At 43.3% G+C, this 6,873-nt stretch overlaps 1 non-coding gene across 1 annotated transcript; it reads left to right on the forward strand.

Moving 5' to 3' along the window:
* On the forward strand, nt 1-72 carry trnam-cau (transfer RNA methionine (anticodon CAU)). Its single transcript has one exon. It is a non-coding gene; the product is annotated as a tRNA-Met (tRNA).
* The last annotated feature ends 6,801 nt before the right edge of the window (nt 73-6,873 follow it).

Raw genomic sequence — 6,873 nt, forward strand, 5'->3', positions numbered from 1 at the left:
AGCAGAGTGGCGCAGCGGAAGCGTGCTGGGCCCATAACCCAGAGGTCGATGGATCGAAACCATCCTCTGCTAAATGAGAAGATCAAAATAAACCTGTTTGTTTAGAGATGTTTATGTGTTAAAACAGGGTGGAAAAGAAACTGGTCTTCCTGCAGAACCACAAACCATTCTGAGTGTTAATAACAGTCTACTTTTGACTGAAGCAGAAGTTTACTGATAGAGGTGTTCAATTTAACCTCACAGATAAATTTCCATTTCTATATTGATGATCTGCATTGGTTCGTGGGGGGTGGAGCCTAAACCAGCAGCTTTCAGGCGAGGGGCAGGGTTTATCCTGGATAAGTCGCCAGTCCATGGCAGGACTAACACATTTCTAATGAAGCTGAATGTGCTCTTATATACTCTTTTATTGTGTTTCTTTCATGTCGTCCTGAGATCAAAGACAGAATTCTAGGTACAAATAAATACACTATCAAAGCCCTGATGACATCATCATGAATTCTGACTTTGATCTGGAGGCTCTTGCCTCAAATAAAATCAGTTGTTCCAGGGGAAAATCTGCACATAAAGACACAAACACACACACACACACACACACACGCTCCCAGTGGCTACCCAGCGGGCACCTTGAGAACAATTTGACGTTAAAAAATAGTCAAGATTTTGACTACTATTATAAATGGCTTGCAGAGGTTAAGACATCCTTATTTTTGGAAAAAGATCCTACAAAGGGATCAATCCTACATCAGGTTACTGTGCTACACATTGTAAGTCAAAATATTTGACATCAAATTAACGTTGCTGCTTTATACCTGACATCAAAACAATCAAATTGGTGTGAATTTGATGCGCATTCAGCGCTTCGGCTGCATTCCACCGAGTTTTGCCTTGTGTGTCCGCTATGCCCCCCCCCCCCCCCCCCGCCTCGGTTGGCGCAGAACTGAATTTTTCTTTTTAATTTAAGTAGTAAAGAAATTTAGCACGGAGGATGAGATGGTGGAAAGGTGGTGGGTGTTCCTGTTACGTTCACACCGGACGCAAATGTGAATTTCGCGTCATGTCATTGGCGCGAATTTGACGCAAATGGGGCAAGTAGTTGATGGTAGAAGAACAAGGTCATGTTAGTGGCTTACAAAGCATAAATAAAACATAACTTGCAGCTTTCTAAATCGTGAACAGGGAGACTCAATGGTACAGTCCAAGACCCAGACAGGGTAGTTTGAGGGAGAGACCAAAACTTAATTGGCCAGGATTGATGAGGTACAATAGGGTGAAGTAAATGTATGTTTGTGTGTTGTATATAGTTTGAAACTTTACAGGTTCCTGATACGTGGGCCCGAGCTGTGTGGAAGGAGAGAGGTCAGGAGGAGGAGGGAGTCATCCCCTTCTCTTGGGTTAATAACAATTGTTTGTTCTGGAGCTGATGCAACCAAAGCCCTTGAGAAGATGGCCGAACCAGAAAAAAACTGGAGGAGATTTGTTCTCTCAAAAGTCAAATTCACTTCAAGTATGTTCATATTAATTGCTACCTATTTTATATTTATCTTTTATAAATATTAATAATGGGGCTGCACGGTGGTGCAGTGGTCAGCACTGTGGCCTCACAGCAAGAAGGTTCTGGGTTCCAGTCCCGGCTCGGGCGCGGGATCTTTCTGTGTGAGTCTCCATGTTCTCCCTGTTCCTGCGTGGGTTCTCTCTGGTACTCTGGCTTCCTCCCACCATCCAAAGACATGCACTTTGGGGACTAGGCTGATTGGATTCTCTAAACTGACCGTAGGTATGAGTGTGAGTGTGAATGGTTGTTCGTCTCTGTATGTTGGCCCTGCGATGGACTGGCGACCTGTCCAGGGTGAACCCCGCCTCTTGCCCTTAGATGCTGGGATAGGCTCAAGCCCCCCTGCGACCCTTACTAGTAAGGAATAAGCAGAAGACGACGATGGATGGAAATATTAATAATGCATGATTTTCATTTATATCAGTGGAAAAAGAAGAGTGTGAGAACTATGATCTTACCACGGCTGCTGAGATCAGTGATGAGGAGCTAGCCCTTTCCTGGCCCAAGCAGGCATCCAAGAAGAAGGTCCTTGAAGACTTTGTTGAAGGTATAATTATGAAACATTTGTAAAGCAAGTTATATTTTCATAATATTTTATCAGTGTTGGGAATGTTACTTTAAAAAACTCAGTACTTGTTCTAAAAAGTAACTGAGGTTGTAACTGAATTATTCTGTCATTGAAGTAATCCTTTACTAGAGAAAGTAACGATGATGTCCCTGATGTGCGGAGAGTCAGTGACTCCTTTTGCAATCTGTTTCCAATTCCTATGGAAGTTTTTGGTTTAGCACTCCCACCTGAAGTGCTCCTCTATAGAACCGCAGCTGCTTTTTTAAAAACTATTTACATCATAATGTGGAAAAAGTTGGTATTAGGGATAGTATTTGGATTTTTAAATGTTACTGAATGCTGTTGTTTTTTGAGGCTCTTTGACACTATGGCCCCCATAGCTTTCCCCGTTTAGCGACAATGTAGCAGTTAGCTGCGGGAGTGTTCCCACCCACCAGGACAGATTCTCCTTGCAACTTTTCCTGTTGTAGCACTCAGGGATATCAGGACATCGCACCCCCAGTCCAGGATAGCAGGTAGGTCAGGACCAGGTCACCAGTGCACCCAGAAACCCCCAGGACACGGGGAGCCCCAGGCCACCCCTCCCCCTGGAAACAGTCACAGGCCCAACCCATGCATATATATATTTTAACTTATTTACTCAGAACCACTACTGGGTTTGCTGGGGAACTGCACTTTGAAATTTCTGGCATGAAACATTGATAGGGCAGGTAGAAGGATCAGTACACAACAAAATACTGTAGCACCAAAAACTCATTTTTTTAAAAAAAATGTGGCTTTTGTTGCATTTTGGAAAAGATCTCTTCATATATTCATATATACAAATATGCATGACTGTGTGTGTATTTGTTCAAGTATCTGTGTTGTCCCCTTCAAAGTAACACCTGGAAGTGTATTTATACATATTTAATATAATGTTGGAAACTTATTTTTTCAGACTGCTCAAATGATCAAGTGATAAAAGAAAATAATGTTTTAATGTTTTATTGTCACACTATGTTCAAATAGAAGTTCATTCAAGGTCACACTGTTATCATCATGAAAACGCACCTGCCTTGATATGAGCACCCATTCACACACTGCCATGTATCTGTATTATCAGTATAATAAAGGAGCAAGGAACTGTCTCGGCGGACTCTCTCTCGGGAAGCCACTGAGACAGGATGCCCTTTGTACAAAGCTGAATGAGTTCGTGTTGTGTCTTTCCTAATAGCGGGAATTTAGGTTTCGACCTGTTTTCCCTTAACATTTAATTGGTTCTTCGAGCCGGATAAACGCAGTGACTGCCTCGACGACGCCGGGAATCCACACCGCAGACTGTCGACAGCCAGTTCACCATAGGGGAAGTGAAAGACCCAAACCGTTGAATTCGTGTTGGGCCAGTGGTTAGAGGAGACCGGGCGCCGTCGCCGCGGTTTACTCGTTTTCCGAAGAAACAGCAATTGTCTGAGGTAAGACATAACACGAAAAGACCAAAAGTGTGATTGTGTCTGTACTGGAGGTGAGCGAAGAACCTAGGTTGTCAATATAGAAGTGACGTAATACTTCTAAGTAAAGGAGACGGAGGATCTCCGACAGTGTGACCCAGTGAGAGGTCTAAAAAACTAATCCGGAGGGATTAGACAGAATTAAGACGACGTACTGTCTTAATAAAACGCAAAAGTCCCGAGGTACAGAACAAACAGACGAATGAAAGTGTAAACGTATGAATGGTAGTTAACTGTCCATCACTCACGACAGTTACTACATAAAAAAGTGGGAAGGAAACAACAAACCACCTGTAGATGCACAGGCAAGAATTCTCCACCTGAAAGGGTAGAAGTGAGAGTTACTACAGACTGGTAATTTCAAATTGTTGTCCCACTGAGAAAAGTCGTCAAGTAGCGACCACCCCAGGTGTTAAATTGACGACTCCCAAAAGACATATAAAAAACATAAATGTCCGGAAGCGAATTAATAATTGGAGTTTGGGTCGACCCACAGGGACGTCAAACAAAAGTTGATTATATATTCAGTGATCGCGATATTCCAAGTGTAAAATATAGTCGAGTCACATTCTATGACGATAGAATCCAAATAAGACAAAGGTTCATTGACCTCGAACTCGCTGAAGAATTAATAGTCAAGGTTGAAGCTTTCAATTTAATGTGTTAATAAACCACGATGGGAAAAGGTCAAAGCAAAGAGTTAACAGGCGATGCCCTGTACATGGAAAAACTGTACCCAGGTGCAGGACAAGTATGTTCAAAATGGATGTCCAAATATGGGTTTTCCGGAAACCTATCACTAACAGACATCCTGTCGCTCCGATCACAGTTAGCAGTTGATAGACAGAAGCAGAAAAAGGGAAGTAAGAAAAGACAGAAACTGGACAAAATGGTTGAATGAATGCAAGAGAAGAGACAGAGTACGGAAAGATAAGGAGAAGCAGAAGTTGGAGAAAAAGCTGTGTAGTATGATAGGAGAAGATAGGAAACATGTATGAGAGTAAGACACAGGTCAAAGAGAAATACAAAGAAAGGAGAAATAGAGAGCCAGTCAGGATCAGATGAGGAAGTAAGTTACACCGGCCCTACAACTAGGGGCCGACAAATCAAAACTGAGTGTACTTCAACTGCGAAGTCAAAACGCCCACACAGCACGAGCCCACATGAAAAGAATAAAGGAAAAGGGAAAAGTAAATACCCCTTGCAAGATGTGAAAGACACAGTCCGTGCTTACAGGGACGGAAAACCAGAACATTCCTCAGACGAAAGTGAGGAAGAAAGGGCAGTTGGAGGAACTCTAGCTCCTCTAGTGGAAGTCACAAACCCGAGATACGGCACAGACACAGATGGAGATGGTGCTGACATGCGACCTACTCTCGAAGTATTCCGTCCATGGACTCCCGGAGACCTCCGGAGAGCCGCAGATGGAATCACACCTCCCAGTGAAGATACAAATGAAAGCATAAACCAATTACAGGAACTTATTCGAAGTTTCAGACTAAATGGTCAAGAAATAGTCAGACTTCTACTACTAGTATGTAGACATCGTTGGTCCAGTGTACAAGGCCCATTTACTGGAACCGACCCCCAAGGAAGACCATTTCACCCAGATGACCTCAATCTAACCATACAGTTGCGAGAAGTATGGGAGAGAATGAGAAATGAATATCAGACACAACCTGATTACACCAAAATTGGATCATGTACACAAAAATCAGGCGAAGACCCAAGTGAATACGTGGGCCGCCTGTCCAAGGTAATGCGGAAACACTCTGGCATACCATACAGCGCTGATCCAGCATCCCCATTCCAACATCAGCTAAAACTAGCAATGGTGAACGGTCTACAACCGGACATTCAACGAATTGTAAAAAAGAATCGGGTTCTCATGGGAACTGGAACAGTGGCTGATGGCATATTACAAGCAAGACATGCCGAAAAAGTCCTGGCAGAAAAACAGGCCAGAGACTCAAGAAATGATCCAGCAGGAGTATTTGTGTTCCACCCTCAAGGAGGGAAAACACCATGCAAAGGGAAAGTTGATTTTAACCGAGGAAAAGATAAAAGACAGGAACAAAGTGGATGGAAACGTCCTCAAACTTCCCGTCCTCAAAATAACAGAGATGAAGAACAAAGAGAAAGGGACAGAATTAACAGAGCATGCTTCCATTGTCACCAAACAGGACATCAAGCCAGAGACTGTCCTGAAAAACGTAACCAATCATCATGACTAGCTTCATCTACATCACAACCGACTGATGATGAAGACGAAAATATGCTAGACATACAAGCTCGTGTAGCTGATCAAAGCAAGATGCCAATCAGACGATTAAATGTTGGAGGAGCAGAGTTCGATTTCCTCTGCGACTCCGGAGCTTGTACAACTGTAGTGAGAACCTCTCCTCCTGAATACAAAAGAAGCAAAAAGACTGTTTTAATTCGCAGTGCATCAGGTCACACATGTAAAAACAATTTCTCAGAACCACTATCTGTGACCGACATCAAAACAGGACGATCAACCACGGCACGAATCTTAGTTGATCCATCATGTCCTATCAATCTATTAGGAAGGGACATACTTTGCAGACTACAATTTGCCATCGTGCCAAATGACAACAAAATGATTTGTGTTCCAATGGACACAGTAGGTGTCGTTCAAGGTGCGTGCGAACCACATTTCTATTGGACATTAGATATAGAAATAGGAGGAGGTACTCAACTTAAGGTGCAATTACCACAAAAACCGCCCGCTAAGTTACAAGACATGCCGACTGACCAACTACATTGTACATTGAGATACAATCAGGACCCAGGTCCAGACCCAGACTACGACAAACAAATTCAGAAACTGAGCAAACCACAAACTATCCGCCTCACTGCTCTGTATGTCTCCTGCATGGGCGAAGCAGCTGCATCTGTTTCCCTCACCCCAGAGCAACAACTATTATTCAGAGGCAGATATCCACCACATTGCTCATTGCGCAAACTTCCTGAGTCCTCATGGAAGGACCTAGGTAAGATAGTTGATGTAGGAAATCGCACAACGTGGCCATATGTCCCAATCGGACAGTGGGCCACCGATGACAGAACAGGAATGAGTCGATTAGTGTTAGGTTGGACTCTGAGAGCCAAACCGACAACACATTTAAATGACACAGATGAAGAATGATATCAACTAACACTGACAGCTACTCAAGAGGCAAGTTTAAATGCCCTACCACAGATATTATGGTCAACTGGACCAACTGACGTAGGACTAATCA

Source organism: Aulostomus chinensis, chromosome 15 (assembly GCF_037954235.1).
Source record: "Aulostomus chinensis isolate RoL2024-O1b breed Wild chromosome 15, RoL_Achi_v1.0, whole genome shotgun sequence".
In the NCBI taxonomy this organism is placed as follows: Eukaryota; Metazoa; Chordata; class Actinopteri; order Syngnathiformes; family Aulostomidae; genus Aulostomus; species Aulostomus chinensis.